Genomic DNA, 26,586 nt, shown 5'->3' with positions numbered 1-26,586 from the left:
GGAGCTACTCCTGATTTACATCAGCATGAGGCAAATTTAGCGCATAAGTTTCCCTATAGAGATAAACGGATCCTCTGTAAGTCACTCAGATTTCATATGTGTCCCCTGATTTCTTATATTCTATCTTGTAGACATACCTAAGTGTTTCGATTTGCTAAATCGTTGGGGGAAGATTGTGAAGTAGTTGCTTACATGGACAGGCCCAATGGAGTCAATGGGATACTCAGGTGAGTAATGGGTTTGCAATCTGGCCCTTAGACTTCTACTCCTACACATCTGATATTTATAATAGATGTATAAAAGGACATATTGAGCTGGTATGAGCAGACTCACATCAATTACAAAAGCTAGATTGTGTACTCTGCTAGACACCAAGAAGCCCTACATGCCAAGCAGCATCACAGCTATTGCTTTCCAGATGTTGAATTCAATCATTACACTCGTTTGTATTTTACTAATTATTTTCAAATGATATGTAATGAAAATAATTTATTTGCATGTCTATTTGTGTCTCATTAACAACATGTGTACAGTCAATTAGGTTAATTGACTGTTCTGCCAACCAAACAGCTTCTCACTCAATGATTTCATGCAGAATTTATTTCTTGCATTTTGACCACTTGAAGGTGTGACAGATATGGGAATTTCATGCAATATATTTTAAAGACTTTATTGTATTACATTTAGGTATCATTGTGGGCCAGGATTGTATATAACCTCTCTATGGGGGAGATGTGACACTGGGAGTTCAAAAGATTATATTAAAAAATGTCCCAAAAGACCATACTTTTCTAATACAATCAGCATTACAGATTCCCCAGGAAATCCATTTAGGCAGAAGTTAATGCAAATCCCTCAACTTTGTGTCAAGATCCTGACCAGGGCAGTCAAGGACCTAGGGTCACAGCAGGGTCAAACTTGAGGCTGAGAGTAGCAGAGCAGTTTGTAGTCAAGTTCCAGGCAGGGATCGATACCAAAGATCAGAGTCTAAGTCAGTTTTCAGTGTCCGTTTCAGGAGACAAGGTCCAAAGCAAGCAGAGGTTGAAGCAGGAGTTCAATGACAGGGAACAACAATAGTCATGGTAGCTACAGGAGATCCATGCTGTTGCCTGGACACTTCCTGAATTGCCCCTTGAGTTTATTTAGGGCAGGGAGCCAATCAGAAGCAATCAGGCTGCTGCCTGGCAAACCTTTTGAGGTGGCACTTGCCGTGGCACTTGCCGTGGCTTGTGAGTAGTGGAGTATGAGCCAGTTATAGCTGCGTTGGTAGTAGCTAGGCAGACTTGAATTTGAGACCCTCTGGGCATTACATGCTGGATATGCATAAATGCAGCCTTTTAAAGATCTGCCAAGAGGAGAGGGTTATCATCTTCCAATTATCTGTTACAGAAGTCCTAAATCAAAGACCCAAGCTATACAAAGAAACGGCTCATCTGCCCAGCCTTTGTTCTGGATCTAAGACTTATGAACTTGTAACCATAGGGAAAACCCAGTTGTGGGTTTTTAAGAACTAAAACCTACCAGGGCCCTAGATTGGTAAGCTGTTTAGTATGAATGTAGGCACTTTTATTGTTTTGATGTCTTCTTTGTAATGCTTTTACCTTAAGAATAAATATGCTTACTTAGAAGGAGCTCTATGATAATTTATAACTGAGCAAAATACTGGTCATAGCCTGTGAAAGCAAGAAAGCAAGCAAGAAAGAAAAGCACAGACACTGGCCTTTTAGGTAGTCTGGCTTGCGATCACAATGGAGGCAGGAAGCTGTGCATCCTTAAAAATCTCCAGGCAGAAGGGAGCGAGATGTGGGTCTCTGCCCAAGAAAGTTAATGGGTGGGGAGCTGGAAACTTAAAAGTAGGTGCACTGGATGGACCATACTAGGGGGAACACAGGAGCAGTTGCTATGAAACTGTGACAGAAGTCCATGTGTGTGCGTACGTTTTAGCATGGTGATTTGCTAAACCCTGATGTCAGCTCAGTCCACCAGTTATCAGATTGTAAAAAAAGATGCCGTTGAGAGCAAGGAGAAGTGAAAAGTTGTCATGAAGTGTGAATAGAAAAACCACAGGGGAAGAAACAATAAAAAGAACTCACCAATAAGAGAAAATTTGATTGTGGTGATCTCACTGTGTGAAGCCTGCTGTTTCCCAGATAAGCTGCAAAATAAAGTTTAGCGGACATTTTTTTTAACAGGTAAATAGAGACGAGTGTGTAACTTTTAGAATAAACAATATTTTATCTTTGACTCCAAATCTTTTATTTGCTACTTTCTCTTTGCATAACAAACTGTTCCTGGCAGGTAGTGGGGTTTGGTTCCAGACTTTGCTAACCAAAGTACTACTTATTGTTGGTAAAAACAATTTAATATCTGTGCAGACACCACAGATCAGAGGAAAAAACTTTGGTTATGTTGCTGTTTTATCAGCAAGTTTGTAATCTCAACTCAAAGATTCAACTGAAGTGTAAATATTTGTTTCTCCTTCTCATGCGGTTGTGTAGCCCAATGTTTCTTTATAGACATGTGTTGGTAATACATACACAAAAGTCAATAGTTTTCTCAAAACATCAGTAACACAGAACATATCTACAGTGCTTAGTTAGCAATTAGATACTGTGCAAATGCTTTTTTGAACCAAAACCTGGTGTTGGTGGGATATAGGGTATATTTTCGCTGAACCAAAGTTCAGGCTGGGAAAGATCTGATGTTGGTTTCATTCTCTTCAGTAAAGTGGCAGACAGGGACAGTTTTTGTTTTGCAAAGCCTTGTCAATCACACTTTGGCAAAACTAATTTTTTCCAGGTTTGATTTTCATCAGAACCAACAAAAATTAGATAAAAAAGTTCTGGTTTTGGTCCATCTCTAGCTACAATAGAATGTCTAACAGAAAATGATGTGTATATGAGCATCACAGGACTGACAAGCAATCATTATTATAGTCCTTGCTGTAATTAAAATTGATTGTACTAGCAATTTATATATTCCGTGGGCTTAGGGTTTTTTTTGGTGGGGGGAGGGGGGAGGAGAGGGTAGGTGAAAAGACAGGAAGGCAAAACCTAGTTCTATTGAAGTCAATGGGAGTTGAGTTTAGTGGGATCCAGATTTCACCCAAAGACTGCAGAAAGACCTGGCAATAGTGCATGAAAGTATCAAAATCTGTAACTCTTTGGCTATAACAACAGGAACATGGTCTCTTTCACACATTCAGGGGGTTGCAGGAGCAAACCCCTCTGTTGCGTCTGATGAAGTGGGTATTCACCCACGAAAACGTATGCTCCAATACCTCTGTTAGTCTATAAGGTGCCACAGGACTCTTTGTTCCCCTCTGTTGCATACCTTTGGTAAAATGCATCCCTGTGCATTGGACCAGCAAAAGGACTACGCAGAGGAGTGAATTTTAACATAAGTAACTGCTGAGCTCCTCTGACAAATCAGAGTGCAGTTGCCTTCTATGAACCTTACAAAGCACTCAGCAGCCTTTCCAAATCTTTTCATATTTAAGGTCCAGAGGTGCCTGAGCCAAGGGGCAGTGCATTGTCCATTCACACCCTTGGTTCACTACACAGCTATATAGAGTTAAGGGACACCCTTCCTTAGCTATGTCTTTTCTTAGCTTAGCGAAAACAGTGGAAAATATTACTTCCTTGTACAGATTATATGATCTTGGAAGGGTCAGATAACCAAATTTCATCTGAATTCTTAAAGACCACTCTTGGAGTGTGCTATTCCATGGCAAATTCATACTTGCTACTCCAGCTGACAGCTGTTCAAAAAAGGTCACGTGAATTGTTTTATAATTGGAAAACATGTATTTGTTTCATTCTCATTATACTCAAACACGGTGGAACAATTTTTGCTCAAACTTCTAAAAAAAACCCAATTCATGTTTAGGCAGAGATCAAGCCTGGAATACATCAGCCCTGAGGGAGAAAACAACTGTCAGAAAGTGACATGAGTGTGAAAGCAGGGGGTTGGAATAGAAACTTTCATGAAAGCCTTAAACCACAGCAGTCATGCTCTACCCAGTTCTTTGTGCAAAGCAGTGTCAACATTTTTAAACTACACAAAAGTTCAGGACAGGAAGCTAAAAATAGCCTTATGGTACCATGGACCATAAAGGAACTCATTTTTTTCCCCAACAGAACAATGTTCATTTGATGTATGGACAGGTAATATAATAATGTATAATGCCCTTTTTGATGCCATTGTGCCTTCGTCAAGCTTTCCCCAGCACTATAATATAGTGTTCCAGCACATCTGTTAAAGCCATTGAGTGAATTCCAGGGCTTTCCATTCCTTTTGTGCTGTTCACAATATTTTATTCCCCCCCTCCCCCATTCATTATTAGTGCATAAAATATTATTATACACGGAAATGGCTGTGATATGCTGCAATTAATTAACTAATTAAAATTGAGTTATGCTTTATCTCAGCAAATGCAGACCAGTAATTTTAAAACAAACAAATTACATGCTATGTCCCACTATAACACAATCTCATGTAGTTGTTATAAAATATGGTAACTACTATAAAATAATTTGAACGGAGTGAGTTTGGAGTCATTTTCTCTGAACATGCTGAAAGAACTGACAATGTCTCCCCTTAAAAGAATTAAGCAAAAATATAGGGGTCAGAAAGTGGCGAACCTCTGCACAGGTGAGCACTGCACATGAGGTTATCTAGCGGCTGTGGGAGACTTTAGGGGTGTGAATACTTCTGTCTCCCACCTCAGGACCCCCTGCTATAGAGAGGATGTTCTAAAGCCCACTGAAGTTAATGGAAATGCACCCATTGTCTTCAGATCAGCCCCATAAGGGGTAACCATAATCTTCGCACTCGCCCAAACACAAATAACATTAACAGCAAGGAGTCTGGTGGCATCTTAAAGACTCACAGATTTATTTGGGCATAAGCTTTAATGGGTAAAAAAACCTCACTTCTTCAGAAGCATGGAGTGAAAATTACAAATGCAGGCATTATATAATGACACATGAAGAGAAGGGAGTTACCTCACAAGTGGAGAACCAATGCTGACAGGGCCAATTCAATCAGGGTGGATGTAGTCCACTCCCAATAATAGATGAGGAAGTGTCAATTCCAGGAAAGGCAAAGATGCTTTTGTACTGAGCCAGCCACTCAGACATCAGGAATGGTAACGTACAAAAGCCAGTAGGTGAACACTTCAATCTCCCTGGTCATTCTATAACAGATTTAAAAATAAACTATTCTTGAACAAAAAAACATCAGAAACAGACTTCAAAGAGAAACAGCAGAACTAAAATTCATTTGCAAATTTAACACCATTAATTTGAGCTTGAATAGGGACTGGGAGTGGCTGGCTCATTACAAAAGCAGCTTTGCCTCTCCTGGAATTGACACCTCCTCATCTATTATTGGGAGTGGACTACATCCACCCTGATTGACTACATCCACCCTACATCCCAAAGGACCAATAAGGGGACAAGATACTTTCAAATCTGGGGGCGGGGGGAAGGCTTTGTTTGTGCTCTTTGTTTGGGAGTTCGTTCGCTCTTGGGACTGAGAGGGACCAGACATCAATCCAGGTTCTCCACATCTTTCTAAACAAGTCTCTCCTATTTCAAACTTGTAAGTAAATAGCCAGGCAAGGCGTCTTAGTTTTACTTTGTTTTCTCAACTTGTAAATGTACCTTTTACTAGAGTGTTTATCTTTGTTTACTGTACTTTGAACCTGAGACTGGGGGGGGGGGTCCTCTGAGCTCTTTAAGTTTGATTACCCTGTAAAGTTATTTTCCATACTGATTTTACAGAGATGATTTTTACCTTTTTCTTTAATTAAAAGCCTTCTTTTTAAGAACCTAATTAATTTTTCCTTGTTTTAGATCCAAGGGGGTTGGATCTGTATTCACCAGGAGTTGGTGGGAGAAAAAAGGGGGAATGGTTAATTTCTCCTTGTTTTAAAATCCAAGGGGTTTGAATCTGTATTCACCAGGAAATTGGTGAAGGTTTCTCAAGGCTTCCAAGGGAAGGGAATTAGTTTTTTAAAATGGTGGCACTGGATCAAAATCTAAGCTGGTAGTTAAGCTTAAAAGTTTTCATGCAGGCCCCCACATTTGTACCCTAAAGTTCAGAGTGGGGATACAGCCTTAACAGGCCTCTTCACTGTTCCTCCACAAAACCTCATAGGTGCTAGTGCCAGAGTCATTTTTACAGCTCCTGATATAAGAAATTATCTTCCTTGTTGATTCCACATCACTTTTCAAGTCTACATCTAAAAAACTGACCCACCTGTGTTAAGTACTTTGAGATCTACAGGTGAAAATGTCTAAATACTAAATATTTCCAAAGCAGTCATTGTAAGGACTAATAGATTGTTCCTTCAGTGTGAGCTTGGTTAATATCAAGACAAGAAATACATTTATCGCAGTTCTCTTTTAAGCTGCCTTGAAGTGTTTTGATTAATTCAAGATTGCTTTCAGATAGAAATCATTTAGCAGGATTCTTCATATGATAAGAACTTTAATTATTGTAATTATAATTTTATTTTCAGTCAAACAGCATCCAAACTAAGCAGTTTTGAGTTTGCTATACGATTATGTCATCAAGATCCAAAACTTGCCCTTTAACTAGAGAGCCTATTCTAAACTTCTGAAAAAATGCTAAACGACTATAACATCTCTCTCACCAACCGAAATTGGTCCAGTAAAAGATATGACCTTGCCTACCTTGTCTCGCTAATGGCAAATAAATGCATTTCACAAATATATACACAAAAGCAGTATTTTTCAGTGCTAACTTTGTGTGGTAGAAACACCATACTCCTCTCCAACATTTTAAGAGCTCATTGAAATAATAAAGTGGCTACAGTTATTTCCATTAGAAGGTTTATAAATAATATGTTTGGTACATTAGAGAGCTATTTTGTAGCTACTGGAATGTCAATACATCTTCCCTGCTAAGTTTTAAATTTAATGCAGAAGCATGTCTTACTGTAGGAAGTCTGTACAATGCCGCCCACTTCTTTACCCTGAGTATTGGCAATTTCATTTGAACCAGGGGTCAAATCCTGCTTACTTTCCCCATACAATTAGTCCCAATAAATTCAACAGAACCTGCAATGCTGGCTCATGTTGATTTAGGTTTCATACGTAATATAAAAACCTGGAGATAAAGATAAAGTAATTCTTAATTTTATCTCTGTTGTGAGGCCAAATCCGTAGCTCAGCCCTTAGTAACAGTATTATGAGCTGGGTTTTCTATGTGTGGGGTGAGGGTTAAACGAAGAGTGTCCTTCCCTCAAACCTGACACCCTCCCACCCGCAGCTACTTCAGTCACAGGGCTACAGATGCCCGTGCATCCATCCTGAAAGGAAGAAGGCTAATGCACACTGTTAGTGCTGGACCTACCAACCCCATCCCAGCTCCTTTGCTACCCATCCTGAAAACCCTGCTGTACAGGGGTGCAGTAGGCACCCACAGAGCACATAGGATGAAGGTCCCCTGTATCCTTCCCAACTTTTCCATAGCAAGCCCAGTCCGAGAAGGTGAGGGAGAGATAGTAGGATTTGCCCCTATGCATGGCAAGTCTAGAGGAGACTCTGCTTTGCTCTCTCAGGCTCTATTGAATGATTAAATAATCAGGTCCATAAAATGGAAGTCAGAGAAATGTGGCTTATGCACATCAGCATGTTATATTTCTGTTTATCTGAGACTATCACAGTCAAGTGATCATGATCATCTCCCTAATTTTATTGTCATGGGTTACTCATATTTGTGATCTGTCACAGAGGTAAAGAAATGAGGCGTGGCAACTGGTGGGTTTTTTTTATTATTTATTTTGTTTTATTTTGTTTAGGGCAGGACCCACAATGGGGACTTAGACTCAGCATTGCAATACCTAACGTTTGGGCACTCTGCCATTAAGCCGAATCCACAACCCTGAGTTAGAGGCTCAGCTCCCTATGCAATGCCTGGGGGAGTTAGATGCCTAAAAAGCCAGCATGCTAAGCAGGGAGCCACTTAAGCTAGCCAAAAGGAAATGCCAAGGAGAGGGATGTGGCCTAATCCTCACCCCTCAAAGAAATTTAGGGACCTAAACAAGGACCAGAGGAATGCACCGTCCTCTGCCCGGGATTCACAGCCATGAAGCCTCTCTTGGAATTAGATGCCAAATATTTCTTGAAAGGAAAAAGAACCACACACACACACACACACACACACACACACCGTCAGAAATGAGGAGGAGGAGGAGGAGGAAGAGAAGGCAAAGTGGTGGTGGCAGTATCCCTCTTATGATCTTTAGCCCAGAGGTTAGAGCACTCTCCCAGGATTTCCCAGGATTGCTGTGACTGGTGCTGTTCCACTAGCGGTAGGGAAGGTGTGAACACAAGCATAGACTGGTTGCTGATGCTTTAATCATTGTCTTGTGATCTTGGTCAGAACTGCTCTAGACAACGTAGTGTTTAAAATGCTGGGGATTGGTGGTATCTTGTTTACAATGGCCCTCCCACCAATGTGGAGCAAGCGTGGAAAATGTTGTGGACAAACAAGCAGACACATCAGAACCACATCAGTGGTATTGGGGGGTTGTTGTTGATTTGGTAACATATCGACCCTTCATCTAATCAGAGTCCTGTTCGGAGAGTGTCATCCTTCTGCCAAGCAGTAGCAGATGTTCATGGCTTTGCAGGTGACTTGCCAGTGGAGGAGACATGAAGTCTGGATATATTCTAACTGTAACTTGATTTTATTTTATTTAATATACACCAGTCCTGGAACAGAGATGGTCAACTAGCATGTTAGCAATTTCTTCTTTCTAGAATCTCAGCCCAAATCCAATGCCAGGTTCCCAGAGAGCAACTCTGCCTCAAGAATTGAATCCAATCCAATCAGAAACCAAGGCAAAAGTGAAAACTCTCTTGCTGTTTACATAGTTTATCTCTACCAAGGACCTCTGTCTCTACACAGAAACTTGGCTAACAAAACCTTATAATTACACAACATGTCTTCCTGAGACTGAAAACTTCCAGGTTGTATGCTCTTATTTTGCAAGCAAGTTTATGTGAAACAGTAACATCTGGGCATCCCTCCCACATCATATTTACAGAATGTTTGTGATGCACTTAGTCTGCTGGATAAAAATTAATACTAGTCATGAGGTCAGATATCTAGGGACCTTTCAGAGAAAGTAAAAAGCATCAGTAGAAATGGGCAATGTTGGGACAGTGCCAAATTATTATGAATTACTATGACTGATATGAATGAATGTGGTAAGCATGAGTTTGGTGTGGCTTGGGATGTTAATTTGCTAGAGGATTCTGGGAGCAGGGTTCTCTTAGCATTAGATAGATGGAAATTTACTGGAAGTTCTAAAATGGTTCTATTTGTGTGTATGTTTCGACATCGAACTTTGGAATACATCCACTGGGGACCAGCTCACAAAATAAAGAAAACGTAAAAACATGCGATCAGAGAGCTTGGTACAGGCTGACCTGGGCTGGTACAGACTGACCCCTATGGATGGCATTACGCTAAGAGCTCAAGTGAATGATTGATGAGAGGGTAAATGTTGATTGAGCTTTGGTCTGTCTGTTTTGCAGCCCCCTTCTAAAATATTAAATTTGAAAAACCAGTAATGAAACGCCCACATGGCATATTTCTGGGACATGTGACTCCTTGAGAACAAAAAGGTATGAATGCTAAGCAGAGTAATTTAGTTAGTAAGTTAGTTCCCCAATTAACATCTGAAGGGGTCCGTGACATCGTGAGACAGAAGGCCTCGGGTAACCAAGACCCAGCTTCAGAGGACATTTGACAGACCAAGTATCTGAGAGGGGGAAAGAAGAGAAGAAAACGAAGTCTCCATCTAGAATTGGTAGCTATACCTGCTTTGTTTGCTAATCAGGATATTGTGTAAGGCCAACATAATTACAGAGGGTTTATGCTTGGGGAATTGAGGTTTATTAGGGGGATGTGTATTATATAATGTTTACTGCCTGTGTGATTCTTTCTCAAATAAATTACTATGAATTAAGCATATTGTTTTCCGAATTTTCACTGGTACCAATAACGATCTGCCCAGCTATGGGCCATTAAAGATCCGTTTCAACAAGGCACAGAAAAGGAAGGAACAGATTATCCAAGATGCAGAGAGAATGAGGAATATTATGCAAAAATGTGAAATGGTATGTGGTAGCAATAATATTGGTTTTGTTATTAAGTACTTCCACATTAACAGTATCTGTTAAATCAATAGGCTGGCAGGGGCCACCGCTGCCTGAAAAAGGAATTGATAATACCTATAACTATGATAGTTATAAAACAAATGTCAAATCACTCAGCACCTTAAATAAAGGTGCATTTCAGAACTCCATTGGTGGCAAATCACCTATTTGCTGCTTTTTCATTGCAGTCTTTCAAGAGAGACCACTTATTTTGTTGGCGCTGAGCCACGTTGTCATGTAGTTTCTTGGACTTTATTCTGTGCAAAATCTATTTCACAGTTTTATAAAATTGTACAGACAGGAGTCATGCATAAACTGAACAGAACCAAGGGGGATTCACAGACATTACCTAGGCTATTTTGAACTGCTGGTTAAATATGCCTGCCAGAATCAGGTCTCTTACCAGTGTGACATCTCCATTATGATCATCTCCAAACACATGGTTTAATAATACTAGCAGCAAGCTGCATTTAAAGAACTGAAAACTTACCAACTGGAAATTGCAGAAAGCTGTTCATGCTGATGCAGACAAGTAATAATTAGACAAGGTAGATGCTGCTCTGACCTCAGCTCACTGGAATCCTATTGCCAGTTAACTTTGCTTACACTTATTGTATGTAGAACTTTTATCTCTTACATCACAAATACTGCTTATAGCATGCATGAACTCAAGTTTGAAACCAAAGGTGACACCATTGCTATGACACATGCAGGATATTTTTAGGAGTGCAGAATAAGTAATATGTTGCCAATATTGCTTGACCCATGATGCAAGGACGAAACTAATCCTCTTTATGCATACAGTACATGTACTGATTGATAGAAGTATGTTCTTGTACTGCAGCATATGCCATTAAAAAATAAAAACACCTCCCATGGCTTAAATCCATAATCCCTACTGTTCTGCTTCTGTCAGATCTTACCAACTTAGCAAATTGGGGCTACATCCATAACTGGATGGGAACCCTTGTCTGCAGATACTCATGCAACAAGAACTGGCATTGGAGAAGAAGTGGCACTCTTCTGAGTCATTATAGTGAGAAAGTCCCAGCCTGATTGTAGGGGGTTCTTTCAGAGCCATCTTTCATAAGAGATATAAAACCAAGGCCCTGGCCAATCATCATTAAAAAATCCTTGGAACTTTTTATAAGAGTAAGCATGTTATGGACTTCAATTTCAGGTAATTAGATTCTGTTAACCTAAATTCCTCCTGCAATTTTATTGATAGCCTTCACTTCCTGCTGTAAACTATTGTGTAATTTACTGTGCAGTGTTCATCAGCTTCCAATTTACCCAGAGGTAGCTGCACTATAAATTATTAGTGTTGAAGCTCAGTTCAAAAAAGTGTTTGTAGTGGGTGTAACAGGTCGATAGGAATCTTCAGTTGATCTATCTTGTTAGCAGAGACTGGAACACTGTAGGAAGGGGTTGATGGATTCATGATGCACCAAAGTAGCAGATGGTATGTACTAACCCCATGCTGACTCTCTGAGCGGGGACCGAATAAGATCTCAGTCCTCAGGAAGGAACCCTAGGAGCAGTCAAGTACGCATGAAAGACTTGGGCTAAAATTTGTGTACAATATGTTTATTTTATCAAGCCAAACCTTAGGAAAGGATAGTTGTTGCCCCTTTTCTGATCCACATAGTGAATGTAGACTCTTTTTAGAGAAGATTGGGTCTGACACCTGTTCAGATTGAGTTTATGCATTTTAGATAAAGGTAACGGAGACATAAATGTGGTCAATAGTTGCCAAAGGTGACATCCATGACCAAATCCTACTTATTGTACTCATGTGAGTATTCCCATTAAGTATATACTGAAATTATGTGAATAAGATGAGCAAGAATTTGCTTAGGGGGAGAAAAGTTCAATATTTTTCTAACCGCTAGACCATATGGTCTCCATATCCTATTCTTCTGTCACTTCCCTTCATCTTCTTAAGAATACTTCCTTTAGCATTATTTACACAGTTCCATCAGAATACACTTTACAAATATAGAAGACAGATCTCCCTAAAGAATCTTACAATTGCAAGTCTATAATCTCAGATAAAGGAAGGTTGATCTTACCTGGTGGTTAACACTTCAGACAGCATGAAACCAAAGTCAAGATAGAGAAAGTATTCACTTTTGACAAGTGTATAGTAGGTATAATCAGAGGAGAATATTTTGGTTCACTAAGAATTTTTTGCTACTTTGTTTGCTTCACAAGGAGTGTGGGAAAACTTTTTATTCAATATATATATATATAAAAGATATTGCCTACAATTTTCTGCATTGTTATTTACTGACAATATTTGATCACTCATGCCATTAACCTTGATAAAAGTTATGCAATTCAAATTATATTCAAACAAATACCAATCCACACCTCCTCCTCCCACAATATTATTTTATCAAAACAATTAATAGGAGTACTTTTAAAAGTGTCCATTCCTGTCTAGTCTATTATTGTACATTCCCCCCCCAAATAGGGAAGTAGGGTGGTCCTAGTTTTTGTCAGAGATGTCTTCAAAATGTGTTTCTAGTTTTGTTTGTTTTTAGTCTAAACCCTGCCCTGCATGTTCCATTTTTATCCCACATCTTTCTGCAATGACCAAATACTAGGATATTAAGTCATTGTGACAGATCCTCAGTTGCTGTAAATTGTCATATGAGAACTTATAGCAGCCGAAAATATGTCCCAAAAATCTCACTAAGGCCCCTACCCTGCATTGCTTCCCCCCAAGACCATTTGTAAAAGTTGATACGATCAAGATATAAGATAACAATTCATAAATTCATCAGGAAATCACAGAATACTGACTATCCAGGCATATGTTGCCTCTTTTATAGTTAATTTGGGTAGAGAACAAATATGAACTTTTGTGGTTAATTAATTGGTTAAGTTACTTAGAAGAAATAAACAGCATTTAAATAGCAAGAGTAGAAATGATGACTATTTCTAGTCTGGTATATCACTAGTTAATGTGCTACAGAGTACTTAACTATTGGGAGTGACATGAAGGAAGGTGAATCAATCAGATTTACCACCTGAGGCAGGCTGTGAGGCAGTGCCAGTTATCTGAACAGAAACAATGAAACTTTGTGACTAGAATATTACTGATTAAGCTCTGGTAGGTTTCTGTCTTTTCTTAATCCAACAGAAATTCTACTGTCTCATTCCTGCCAATTAGAAACAACTTCACTTTAAAAATGTATTGAATGCTGATGAAAAACAATGCCAATTCTCATTAAGTGCAGCATTAATTAGATGTTAGGGAGACAGAGTAAACTTAGATATACATAAATGAGAGCAAAATATTCAAGTTTCCCATAAACTTCATTATGGCATCACTCTAACAACACACTAATTAAAGTTGAGGAAGCACTTTCATTTTAATCCACTGTTACAGAACTCATCTTTCCGGGGGGGGGGGGGGGGGGAACTATTCTGTGATGAAATGGTGGATGTCTTATGGAACTGGTAATTGGATAAAAAGAAACCCTTCACTATTAAAAAGTAATCTCTAATGAAAACCAGATCAACAGTGACACTGTTAGAAATAGAGATGTGAGGAATTTTTTTAGCTTAAACTTTTTTGGTGACACATATTTTGCAAATTTGGTTTTCAGATAACCAAAATGGGATTTTTCTGGTTTGCACCTAGAAGACTCTGTCAACTTATCCTTCCACCCAGCTGCCAGAGAGGCAGAAATCCCAGCTGTCCAGTCTTCCATGACAACTCTGGGAGATGCAGAGCACCGGGGCTGTCTGCCTCTCCTTCTCGTTGAGCATAGGGATTGGAGCAGGAATGGGGAAGGGGAGTGGGAAGATGAATCTCCAGAGCCCAACCTGAAAGTTTGTCAGTTTCACTGTTAAACTGTCAGCCATCCAGGCAGTCAGCTGTCATTTTTAATTTTTCCCAGGAGACGGTGAGTGTGGGGTGGGGAAAATCAATATTTTTAGTCAGAACCAAAATTTTATTGTAGAAAAAATTGGTTTTGTGAAAAGGGCATTTTTCATTTAAAAAAAAATCACTCAAATGAAAAAATTTCAACCATCTCTAGTCAATAGATGTTTTCTGTCCAGGTGCTAGTAACCCATTCCACAAAACCACCAATGCGGCTGGTACTAACCAGAACCCTCATTAACAGGAGCAATAATACAGAGGTCACAGACTGAACAGACCTGGAGAATAAACTTCCCTGTTGGCATCAGAAAGCTCTCACTCACCATTGTTTGTGCTGTACCTGCTCCATAGATAAAATAAAGGATATCTGTTGGACTCCAAAAGCATAAGCTTAAACAAGCATCAATTTATTATTTTAAAGATTTTTCTCTCTACTAGCTAAGATTTCTTATGCAGGTGAATTTCTCATGCACAAAAAGGTGAATTTTTGTGGACAGTTTGATAAAATTATTCTTGGACATGACTGAGTGTGCTTTTAACACAGTTCATGCTTTCAGGAGGCTTGCTACCACTCATATTTCAAAACTAGATTTAAAAAAAAAAAAAAAAGACCTTGAAATGGACTTAAGGACAAATTCTGCCCTCTATTCTATCCTTCCAACTGCACAGGTTTCACCATGATAATGTTTAATCTTTCAATGCTTTTATTCTATCCTTTAAAAAAGGAAACTCAGTAGAAAAGGTTATATTCTTATGACTGAGAATTCAAATATACAACCCCCCAAAAAATCAGTAACACAGATGACAGCCACTGCAAATCAGCCAAGTTGAACATGTAATAGAGACATTTAAAAAGTGTGTAGATTAATATAGACTACAACAAGAAGTCAGTTTTATTTACACAGGGAACCGTAATTTTCAATATCTTGACTTTCGTGTGTTAAAATTCTCAACCATAACATGCTTTTTAAACTGAACTACAGAAAATGCTCCCAGCAAATTATACTGGATTTGATTAGAGTCTGCATTGCCTTGTAACAGTCAAAGTTCACAGGATAATTGCTGGTCAACTGAATGACCCACAATTATTTTATTTCTCAATATTTTCAGTTTTAAGTTGTTCAACCAACATGTTTCAAAATATAAATGCTAATTCTTTGTTCTGGACTATGGCACAGCACCATGAAATGTCCTTGAGTTTATCTCCTCCTTCCTCTCCTCCTCTCACCCCCCCCCCCCCCCCACCTTCAGTATTCATGCTATATTAAGCTAAAATAATTATTGCTGGTAGAGCATTCTTTTAAAGAGAAATGCTTACTGAATAGAAATGCTTAATGGATGCAGATAACAGGACAGTGTGTATATCTTTATCTTTGGCCTATATGTAAAACAGTATTTTTTTCTTTTTCTATGGAAATATTGAGCAGTAAGTAAATTGCATTGTTTCTGCACTGCAGTAGGACTAGTGCACTATTCTTGGAAATCTGGCTTACCATTTAACGGTGATGTGGGCTTTTATTCAAAAATAGAAGATGTGATTCTGCAAACCCTTATACAAGTAGTCTTTACTCACAAGAGTAATCCCAGTGAGGTTAATGAGCAGAGACTACTCATATGAGTAAGCATTTGCAGGATCAGAGCCATAGACTATTTTGTGGTAATAAACATCTTTCCTCTCTCACAAAGCCATGCTCTGAATATTAGTGACAAGTAATAAAAAAAAGTTTTCTTGCTACTATGTTAAAGTGTTTTTTGGAGGCAGAGGAATTTATAACAACATTAAGCAGAGTTTTAGAGTAAATGGAGTGCAAATGCAAATGGTGATCTTCCTAAAAGTAGCATATTTCAGTTTGCAACATCCTCATGAATTTGCCACATAATGCAAATACTGTGTGTTGATAAAAATGAGATAGCCGAAGCTCATACGTCTCCTATTTGTATTATATTCTCAAGCTGAGTAGCCACATTTGTAAAGCAACATAACTATTAAGATGTATTTATTATGGAGTGATGCTAGCTGCTCCATAATTTGATGTTGAAACTAGTTTCCTGTGCTATGCCCAATTTTCAAGGGGCTTCCTCCCATCCCCAACTTCCCCCAAAATAAATCAATTGCCCTGAAGTTTAACATGGCATCACACCCCAGGACATAGTTTTGCTTGAAGTTTGGAGAAAAATCAGAAAAAAAGACCTTAAAATGAGGTTGTTTAGACATGCCCCTTATACCTCCTGCATATACAAGGCTGCAATCTTGCAAATGACTGAGCAGGGATCTGCCCTGGTGGAGGCATGTGTAAGAATGTAGCCTCAGAGTGGAGGAGGTCAAAAAAGGGACTCATTAGAGATGGGATATAAAGGGGAGGCAGTGGAAGTGGCCTAAGGGAAGCCCCATCTGGGGAGCTGGACAGGGTGGTAGTGAGCAATGAAGAATTATATGGCAATAGGGAACTGACTAGTTACCTTAAGGTTCATTTCAGATTCTTACAAAAATTCTCCACTTAAAAATGCAAGTTAAGTGCAATTTCTCAGGCGTGTGATTTCTGAGGGGTAGGAGTACTCAGGACTCTTTTGAAAATGCACTTTCAATGCATAACCTTAACTTTTAAAAGGAAATAGGTTTTTGTTTGGGGACATTCCAGGTTGTAGGGTTTGCAGAAGCAGGCAGGCATTCACAGGTCTCTCACAGTGCTATAAAATCCAATTGTGCCTTCAGATACGCCTAAGGTACTTGCATTACCTTCAGGAGGATTGCACAGGGAGTAAAAGCAAGGGTAGAATTTTGCCCACACTAGCTAAATTTTAACTCTAGAATTTTTCATATATACTTAGCCAAATTCTGCTCACTTTGCCCCACGCAAAACCAGTGAAGTCAGGGTTGTGCTATAGAGTCCAGTTGTGCAGTCTCCATTCAGGCAAGCCTCATGTGGGATTCAATAAGAATTTGTCTGTGTAACAAATTACAGGATCTAGCCCACAGTGAACATACTTTTTTTTCCCAGCATTTGTGGCATCATAAATGTTTCCATGGAAGCAGACTATCAAACACAAGATTATGGCCTCTGTGGAGGATGAAGGATAAAGGAAAGCTTACTTATAAAGAAAACTCACACCCAGCCCCAAATATGTTCAACAAATATGGTAGCACTAGCAAAGAGAGCAGACTTTTTGGGGGGGGGGGAGGAGTGTAGAGTAAATTATATTTTGTGCAGATGATTTTTTAAAGTCTCTCTTTTTTGTGTGAAAGTTCCTTTATTATGAAGGAGTTATTGTATTTGGCATGAAGACAAATGAGACAGCCTCATCACGAAGCTACGTAACCCCTATATAACTCCATTTTACCTAAATATCTGATAGTCTCTTGTCATATCACCCTCTTTGTACTGTCAATGATTCCAACCTCTATATTCCTTTCATCTAGCTCTCCTACGATGTTGTCCATGCCTTTTGCCATGACAACCTCTACACATGGAAGGTGAAAGCCTGATCCCATTGAAGTCAATGGGAATTTTACCATTAACTTCAACAGGATTGTGATTTCACAAGTATGCCCCTTGTGATGCTAATCCAGGGGTCGGCAACGTTTGGCACTCAGCTCGCTAGGGTAAGCACCCTGGCGGGCCGGGCCAGTTTATTTACCTGCTGATGTGGCAGGTTCGGCCAATTGCGGCTCCCACTCACTGCGGTTCACCATCCTGGGCCAATGGGGGTGGCGAGAAGCGGCGCGGGCGAGGGATGTGCTGGCCGCGGCTTCCTGCCGCTCCCATTGGCCCGGGACGGTGAATCGCGGCCAGTGGGGGCCGTGATCGGCCAAACCTGCCGCGTCAGCAGGTAAATAAACTGGCCTGGCCCGCCAGGGTGCTTATCCTGGCGAGCCGCATGCCAAACGTTGCCGACCCCTGTGCTAATCAATCAAACCACTACACTTTCCTATTTCCATTTTTAAGATAATTTCCTCCACAGAGATTTCCTTCTCTAAGAAATGTACATGCCTTAAACTGAGTGCAGTCTCATTGGAAGGAGGAAGGACAAGGATTTCAGCAGTTTGGTAGCCCCATTTGTGGCTTCATGTCTAAAAGTAGATTATAAGCAAGGACTAAGTCAAATTCTCTGTTGGTGAAAATTATTGCATTGCCATTGGTGTCAGTGGAGCTTCACCAGTTTACACCAAAGATTTGGCACCAGCTCATTCTACAAGTGGTGTCAAACACCTCACCTACTTTTGGATCTGTAAAAATATACTATCCTTACTCAGGGAAAAATTCACAATATGGACTTCAGGATCAGACGTACAGTGCATGTCGTCCCAGACAGTATACAAAACATGGCACTAGTTAAATCGTTTAAAATCAATAAAGCTTACTAGTCTCAAGAAACCTGTAGTTCTTCACACACACACACACACACACACACACACAAAATATCCTGAACTAGCTACACAGTAATGTGTGTCTATATTTAGATCACCAGAAGCATTATAATTATAGACCTAAGATGGAAGTATGTGAGTATATGTAGCTAATTGGAAATATATGACTACAGTTGCCTTGGCTTAAGCTATTAATTTTGGATCTGGAAATTTGTATATGTTCAAAATTATAAGAAGTGTTTGGTTCTGCAGTTCTGGCCCCATCTAGATTTAAATGTAATGGGTCTGATCCTCCATTGCTCTACATCTTGTGTATATCAGTTACACCAGTGCAAAGTGAATGCAAAATGCTAATAAAATCAGCACAGTGGTGTTCTATATTCACTTGAGTGACTATGCAAGGTACCGGGTGATGAAAAAAAAACAGACTCCAAGTGAAGATCTGATTCTCATCTCTTATACCAGTTTAAATCAAGAGTAACTCCATCGAAGCCCGTCAGCTACATCAGTATAAGTGAGAGGAGAATGAAGTCCTGACTGCCAACTGATTGTTAAAGCATACTGTTAATTAAGGTGTTATCACAGATCATTTATACATTTTGTCTGGTATTCTGTTACAACTTTTTGAAATGTCATGGATAGCAGTATCTGGTGCTGGTGAAAAATTCCTCTCTGATCCATAGACTGATCAGCTTGATATCTCCAGTGTGAGCTTTGATTACCCATCTCTTAACAGGGTAACAAATTTTAATTTTAGGGGAGTTATGCATATTTTCACAAAGATGTGACAATTTTAGAATGACTCATTGCCAGTCATGTTAATTTTATCTTGGGATTCTAAAAAGCAAGCCCTTCCCATTGTCAGGAAATTCTATTGCAGATTCCAATATTATATTTCTGTGAATCGATTCAATTAAGAGGACTTAAAAGGTTACTGTTCAAGTTACTGCAAATACTGGGCAAGAAATTCAATGTCTCTTTAGTAGCAAAATTAGGAACTCAAAAATTGGACTAACTGAAAGACTCCTGAAGCATAAAAGCCCTCTGTTCTCTTCCCAAAAGAAATCTGAATCCATCATAGTATTATGGTTGCATTTGATTACTCTACTGCTGACCTGGCCAACTTGGCAAAAAAAATTCATAATAAAAAAGAGTCATCCACAATAAAATGATGCTATATATGAAGGGTTTTAAGTACTGAGTGTAATTTAGAAGAATATATTAGGATTTTTTTTCCTCTTCATCTTCTCTTGTGGTGTAATTGAAGGATAAACAATTTAATGAAAATTTAATATATGCAAGCCAAGTTTTCCCCACCCCCACCCCTCTGGCTCTTTGAAGCGCCTACATAGCTAGCTGTGTGTGTTTTCTGATATTTATCATTGGGAATTATAAGAGTGACCAAGATTTAGGCTAAATACATACAGGGATTTCTGATCTTGTTCTAGAGTACTATACTTATTCAATATGCAATGTAACATTCAATCTTAATGGTCAGTGAAACTGTATCTTACTTTTAAACAGCAGCTGTCTGCAAGAGTAATCAATATATATGACATTTCTGAAATACTGGGTACCATTTTTTTTCCTTCATGCATGTGCATTTGTTTAAAGTCCTGAACTGGCATATAAATGTATGACTTGGCTAAATTCAATACCTGCCTTTGTATCCAAATGTTATATAGTTTAAATATGTCTCTTTAAATACAGAGTTTACAGTACAATTAAAACGTACACATTAGGGGCACAATTCAGACCTGCTGCAAGTAGGGGCAGCTCCAGTTTAGGGTGAGATCAGTCAGGTTTCATCAAGAATGAAGATGGTTTTAATGCAGTCATGACTCTTGAATTGAGACCAAGTCAGGGGATCTAAAATGTTTAGTTTATGGGCCTTTTATAGCAAGTACAAATGTTAAGGACAAATACTTCTTTTAGCTGCCACACCCCATTCCCCCATTCTCCTGTAACTGAAAGGGAGAAAGTCTGTACTGTGCTTCTGAAGGTTGTTGGTTCAAACACTGCAGAGAGAAATTATTTCCATCCCTTCATGAGTTATTTTTTTTCTTTTCTCACTTATTTTGGGGGGTGGAGGGGAATAATCAATAATATACATACATGCACACAAAGTTAATATAGGACCTTGCACTGATTGTCAGTAACTTGTTTCCTTTTGCTGTTTACCACAAAGGGGACAAAAAAGACTGCACTGAATAGCTGACAAAAATGTGGCATTTTTAATAGGCTATGAGTTAGTCTGGCTGGGGGAAGGGATATATTTATTCCTCAATGAGCTGTAGATTATTTTACAAATAGCTTTGTGTAAGCTCCATTCTCTAGTCCAGTCTGCTTCCTAGTGGCTGTGTGAAAAAAGTCTCACCAAATGCCTTGTGACAGACCCAGTCATTCTGTTTTAAAAACCAGAAGGGAAGATGACTGTGATGCTCCCCAGATGATAAAGGTCTCCAGGCTTGCAGTTTAGTGCACCCTTCTGCTTCCTCATGAAGCTGTAATATCCAATGAAGGGCCTGGCGAGATCTTTCACCAGCTCACTCCTCCACAGGAAGGAGAGTAGCCTAAAGAACATCAACAGGGAGCCATGAGAGCTGAGCCAATTAGCAATACTGCCCTGCTCTAGACTGCACCAGGCCAAAGCAGCTCACAGCACTTCACTGAGGGTGCTGGGTCAGAATTATTTGTTTTCCTCATCTGTAAATGGGGCTAACAAGGAGGAAAAGGTATTTGTTCAAGACTGCACAGTGAACAGCAGCAGAGGCTGGAATAGAATCTGAGAGCACCAATTTCCAGGCCCCTTCTCTAACAACTCGACTGCCCTCTCTACCACAATCAACAACATGTGATGAGAGCTGGGACACTAAAGGGAATAACTGAAACAAGCTGGAGCCCTTCATGTGCCACATAACCCCATAAAAGGAGACGATGCACCACTGCTGGTATGTAAGCATCTCTTGCTCAGCTGGTGCCTAGCAGTCCTGTAACTTTCTGGCCTCAGGAAGCAGACAATCTAGATGAGTGTTAAGGGCTCACTGTAGAGCAGAGAGGGATGAGACAGGATCAATGAGAGATCACCAAGGGAATGGTGATGGGGAGCAGTGAGGGAATTGTCGAGAAGAACAGCGACCTGGAGGATGAAAGCATTGTTGTGGGATGCTCAGAGGATTGATGAGGGAAGAGAGGAGCAGCAAAAAGGTTACTAAGGTGGCAATAAAGCTTGCTTGTGGTTATATGAGAGCTGTCTCCTGTGATCTGTTCCCCAGCCCTGGGAGCTACATGGGTGAACTTCTTTGCTTAAACAGACTCCCAGCTTCAGCTCGGCTCTGTGTGCAACATGTTAGAGCTCAGTGGGACGTCACCAGAGGGTCTCAGTATCTGACCTTTCCATCAAAATTTTGATTCAATTTTCTGCCAAAAGTTGGAAAATTTCTACTGCCTCCAGCATTCACATCAGAAGAGAAACTTCAGTTGTCTCTTTACCATCAATGTCTCTGTGTCCCTAGGCTAGCGTGACCAGACAGCAAGTGTGAAAAATCAGAACGGGGGTGGGGGGTGTCAATGGGGAAAGTTTGCTGCTATTCTCTATGTCCCATAGCGCATGTGGGGAGACAATACATACAAGGCTAGTGCGGTTATACAAGTATTTGTAAGACAGCAGTAGGAAAGTGGGCACTTTGTTTCTGTTCCTAGCTTTTGGAGCAGATTGTCGTTTAACTATACGGGTGCAACTCACATTGAAGGCAATGGTTCACTACAAGTGCTACCCTGTTTCATTCGTTACATGTAAAAAAAGAAAAATTAGACCACTGAGTCTTTTCAAAGGAAGATACTGCTGCTGAATTTTTATGAACAAATTGAGTTAATTCTCCATATAGCAGAACTCTCCCCATCCCGAGACACTGCACCTTTTATAAGAGAAGCTAATTGCTATCACTATCTCCTAAGACTTTAAATTATAAGAGAAACCTCTTTCCCTTCAAAGTTTTTAAGAAATACATATTATACTCTGAACAAAACACTTTTTTTTTTAAATAGCATCCCTTCACATTTATTGTCCAATGCACCATGGCATTAGGCTTAAAAGCTAGACAACAGTGCTGTTCCAAAGGCAGTGTACCAAACAAGAATAACAATTAAATTCTGTATGTTTACAAGTGAAAGTCTGCTGTAAATAACCATGTCAAGTATACCTTGCTGTGGGAAGTTGGGATCAGAATATCGATAGCAACTGACTGCAAAGAGGAGGGAATAGAAGATCAGCAATAACAGACCCAGGGCCGGCTCCAGGGTTTTGGCCGCTCCCGCCGATCTGCGGCGGCAATTCGGCGGGAGGTCCTTTGCTCCCAGCGGGAGTGAGGGACCGTCCGCCGAATTGCCGCAGAATACCTGGACGTGCCGCCCCTGTCCGGAGCGGCCGCCCCAAGCACCTGCTTGCCAGGCTGGTGCCTGGAGCCTGCCCTGAACAGACCACAGAAGGCAGAGCTGAGACAACAAGAGAAAACCTAGGTAAAGTTGAGGTTTGGAATAAAGATTGAGGGACAGGAGAAGAAGAATACTAGTAGTCTGGGAGGAGAGAGATGATGGGGGTAAGGAATGGATCATGCAAATGATATTTACTTCTGTTATTCTAAATCTCCTCTAAGATTTTGGTTTCATCCTTTTTAAAGTGTGATGTTTCCCTTTATATTTCCTCATTCAAAGTGATTGCTTAGTTTTGCAAGGACCAAATCTGGAATACCCAAACAAAATGAAACAATTTGCAATGCAGGCAGGCCCTTCATCCTGAAAAGAGGGGGAAAAAAATAAGTTACCCTAAATGGTAACCTGCAGGGATATCTATGGTGCAATTAAACAGTCGCAGCTGGCCTATGTCAGTAACTTGGGCTTGCAGGACTTGGGCTAAGAGGCTGTATAGTTGCGGTGTAGACATTCGGGCTCAGGCTGGAACCCAAACTGTAGGGCCCTCTCCCCTTCCATGGTTCCAGAGCCAGGCTCCAGCCGAGCCCAAACATCTACAGAGCAGCTAAACAGCCCCTTAGCCCAAGGCCTGCAAGCCTGAGGCAGCTGACACAGGCCAGCCTCAGCTGTTTAACTGTGCTGTAGATATACCCTTGGAAGGCTTAAAAAAACCTCCTGTCTGCTCTTGTTGTATTCACCTTAAAGATAACATATCCTCTTTCTACTTTTTTTTTTCTCTTGCTACTCTACCAGTGTTGTGAAGCATGCTGGGTGCTGGCTAGCTGCTATCCTCCACCCAAGAAATAATGGTGGTGTATATAGTGTGTGAAGCCCTGAGGTCTTTGGGGATGAAAAGTAATATCCCTGTAAAAATAGCATCCCCTTCCTTATCATCCCAAGCCTGTCATGCTCTTTTCTCTCTTTCAAGTGTCCTGCCATCTGTTTTCCCTTCCACCAGTATCATTCTTTGGATAGTTAACAGAACAGCCCCTCAGTGATGGATGATAGCCTACAGTTAATAAACAAACTATGAAGTAAAAGAAGATAAATAGTGCCAAGAATTTCAGTTTCCCTTTTGTTAGACAAATCTGACATTTAGAAATATTATAATAAATAAAAAAATAATAGTTAATAGTAATATATATTATATATTTTGTCAGTGGTGCCATTTATTATAATGAAATTATACTCTTATTTATGCTTGTAAAAGCTGAAATTCTATTCAGATTCTTATACAAGCAGATAAAAAGGTCTCATCATGTGAAAGAGCTGACCATAACTTATTCCCTTGTCAGGGGCCTGGCATTAGGAGTTGAGAGAAATCAATTATAGTCACCATCAAACAATCCTACAAGGTCTCTTATCCATTGTCCTGCTGCAACCTTGACATATTAGTGTGTTAAAACAGCAATCGCTAACTATAATTTCATCGGTACATCTTTCTTTTGATCTGTATGAAGCGTGGAAGTTAGCTGAACCAGAAGAAATCACAACAAATCTTGCAACAGTACCAATACATCACTGAATGAAAGTTATTAGCTTTAGTTAGCAAATGACAGGACTGGAGTATTGAGGATATCCTCAGAAGAGAGCAAGGAAAAAAGATGGGACACTAATTGATCATTCCCATAAATATTTGAGACAAGATTTAAGAGGAACTTGTGATTTTGGGTGCCCAACATGAGATACCAAATTAGGGACCAGCTTTCCAGTGTGGGTGCTCAGCACTTTCTGGATGTCAGGCCTCTTTAAGATGTTTCTCGTCATTTATGAAAATCTTGGCTCTCATGTGATAGTAACTAGGACTCCTGGCCAACAAGAGTAAATTTTTATTAAACATTTGGTTGCTTGGAACCAGATATTGCTAGCAAATGAGAGGACAGATTATGTATTAAATTAGAGTGGTGATGAAGGGACATACGATAGCAGGAATCAGTGTTATTCCTCTTCCTCTCCTCCTCCTCAATCTGTTTATTTTCTCTCATTTTTCTTGTTATTTTGATATTTTCATAGAAATTTGCACCAGGTTTACACCCTTTGCAACCCTGTGCACTGCAAGAATTCATCCCATTACATTTGCAAGTTCAGTTGCAGACTGTCCTCTTGTGGTGTTGCACATAATAATATTTCCATTCATCTGGTGCCTTTATGTGCAAATTGGAACCCTCTTGTCCTCATTTTAGTACACATACATTATCAGGGACACTGCTTGCCATGAAGATTTATAATCTGATGAGTGTTCTGTATGTTCATAAAGAACATTCCAGTGTATGGGTATGGTATGAGCCAACAATGTCCTTATTAATAAAAATTGATTTTTGTTTTAGCACAAATAATTTAAGAAGTCAGTGGCATTTCAAACACCACATTCAACTATAAATATCAGCCCTTGTAAATAGTTTGAGGTCAATACCACAGAACACATCTTCCAAAGAAGACAAGATGCTGAAAGAACAAGGGACTCAGGAGACTTGAAAAAGAGAGGTCATTCCTTCACTGTAAATATTTAATTTTTGTTCACACTGTTCTAAATGGGAATTCCTGGGTGCTGATAACTTTGGAAGATCTGGCCACAAGTCTAGCTGGAAAGCGAACATTCTCTTTTGGGAAAAAAAAATGAGGTTCCAACATTCTTTTTCATGCCACATTGGAACAAAAACTAGATCTTTCCAACATACACATGCAAGCACACACACAACTAGCTAATTGCGCAGTGCCTAGGCTCTCACTTGAGATGAGAGAGACCAAGGTTCAAATCCCTGCTCTTCTTGATTTGGAGTAGGAACTTGAATCAGATATCCCAGGTGAGTAACCTAACTACTCAGCTGTGGGTCTACATCAATCTCTCTCTGACCAGACATTCCATCCTGGACTTGAGAAAGTTTCACAGAAACCACAAAAAGTCTCAGTTTTGACCAATGGGGATTTTCCAATAAGGAAACATTTTGTCAGAAGTCCACACTACCGCTATTGGCCACTTCAGTCAGGTGACTAAGGTGAAGCTGGCAATGTGCAAAATTGGCCCCAATTGTGAGTGCTGAAGTCTTTTTCCCCAAAAAATATAAAATAAAATCTGGCCCAATATTGAATACTCATTTGGTCAATAGATAATGTTGGAAAAGCTAGATAACTATCAGATTCTTTCATAATTCCTTCTTCTGCTACAAGACCACTACATATGATATTGTCTTCATGATCAATGTGATCACTTACATTTACATAACACACATTATTTCATCCCATTAAATATTCATCCATCACTTCCTCTCAAAAATAGTTCTTTGCAACATGCCACTCAGAGTTCATGGTAAGTTCATAAATTCATTATTCCCTCAGACTTGTAAATTATAAGTGCCTAGTGGAGGGAATGACCTCTGATGTGATGTTCCCCAGATCTCCCGTTTTTCCTTTATGTTGCCTTCTTGAAGAAAAGTGTGTTCTGTAGAAAAGACTTCAAACAAAAAACCAAAACAAAAACCAAAACAAAAAACCACCTATGTTATTGCAAACATGAGTACTTGTAGCATTGGACACCTTATAAAAGCGTCAGATGAGCCACTTGTTAAGACTCTGGCCCTTGAATTACTGCAATTCAGATTATTAAAGGTGTTTCTTTGTTTCACAAGTTACAGACAGTAACTCTGTGAGGCCACAAC

Source organism: Chrysemys picta, chromosome 14 (assembly GCF_011386835.1).
Source record: "Chrysemys picta bellii isolate R12L10 chromosome 14, ASM1138683v2, whole genome shotgun sequence".
NCBI classification, from domain to species: domain Eukaryota; kingdom Metazoa; phylum Chordata; order Testudines; family Emydidae; genus Chrysemys; species Chrysemys picta.
Note: the sequence above shows the minus strand (reverse complement) of the source record.